General features: G+C 33.1%; 1 non-coding gene across 1 annotated transcript; it reads right to left on the bottom strand.

The window, feature by feature from the left end:
- Nucleotides 1–945: 945 nt before the first annotated feature.
- TRNAG-GCC (transfer RNA glycine (anticodon GCC)) lies at nt 946–1,096 on the bottom strand. Its single transcript has 2 exons — nt 1,058–1,096; nt 946–980 (listed from the first exon to the last, which is right to left on the bottom strand). It is a non-coding gene; the product is annotated as a tRNA-Gly (tRNA).
- Nucleotides 1,097–1,383: the final 287 nt, after the last annotated feature.

The raw sequence follows: 1,383 nt of genomic DNA, 5'->3' as shown, positions 1-1,383 counted from the left end.
CCAATTTTAGAAGATAGTCTTTAGGAACCTTTCTTGACGACTATCCAAAAAAAGTCAACTGAGATGGCTTGGACACCAACTTAGACAGCCACCATTTATCTCCTTCTGACATTTTCCAATTAGCACAAAACATTGAGATTTGGCTGTCGTTCCTACAATACAATTTCCTTCTACCAGATTTTTTACGCCAGAACTCCTGGTTGGCTTGTAATTTTTTTATATTACGCTGTTTCCCTATTTACATTGTATTTTGTAAATAAACTACGATGACGATACAATTTAAAAAAGAAATTGCCATTAACGACCGATAGGGGCCGACACTTATTCTGAAGGTTGTATTCACTTTCTACATTGGATAAGCAGAATTTTAAAGGTAAACTTTTCGTCTTGATTTCATTTCCAAACGAAAGTAATGAACTTAAGTTTACCTTCAATGAAATTGTGTGCCATATTTCTTACACAAAATTGAATTTCAGTAGTAAAGGGAATTCTAAATGACGTATAAAGAGATAATCTTAATAAATATGCTTCTTTTCGTCGTACAATTCTATTAAAAAAAAAAAAAAGAAACACACACGTATATATTTGAGTATGGTTGGTAAGAGGAACACAAACAAGTATCATAATTTTTGAAGTGATATCCTGGAAAATGATATTTGAAAAGCAGCCCTAAATATGAATTTACCGTTTGCCCTGTTCCCTTGCTACTAGATTGATGAATTTTGCTATATAGTGGTTGATAATATATTGATGAAGCTGTGATATATACGGAGAAATGGCATTACCATAAAAAGGAGTGTTTCGGGAACCAACAACACCCCTGTTTTACTTTCATTCTTTACTCTCATAAGTTAAATTCTAAAAAAGTAAAAGAAAAAAAATTGAAATAAAACTAAAAAAAAAATAAATAAACATTAAAATTATTATTTTGCATACAAAACGTTAAGCCAGGGGTGGGATTCGAACCCACGACCACAACAAGTGTGGACCAGACCTCTGTCATTGTATTGAGCCTTTTACTGTATTGAGTCTATGGTAATATATTTGAATTCTGGGCTGGCAGGTTCTGGCGCCTTAACCACTCGGCCACCCTGGCACTTGCTAGGAGTGTTTGTGCTTCTTTTATTTATATATTTACTACTGAATTCAGACTTTTCCTTTCGTATTATTGATGAATGGTTTGAATTCGAATTTTGAGTATCGAAACGTCAGGGAGAACAAAAATAAATAAATAATAGTAATAAACTGTCTATGAGTTTTTTTTGTCCAATGGAACAGTTAGTATTCATTCGGTTGGAATGAATATTACTTTGAGAAAGTGCAGTCATTGAAAGGCAATTGCAGTCGTTCCTTATCACGCTTTATTCATGCTACACATATTTG

The sequence above is a fragment of the Mastigoproctus giganteus genome, chromosome 11 (genome assembly GCF_048544385.1).
Source record: "Mastigoproctus giganteus isolate SK-2022 chromosome 11, ASM4854438v1, whole genome shotgun sequence".
Lineage (NCBI taxonomy): Eukaryota > Metazoa > Arthropoda > Arachnida > Uropygi > Thelyphonidae > Mastigoproctus > Mastigoproctus giganteus.
This window is presented reverse-complemented; position numbering and strand designations above follow the sequence as displayed.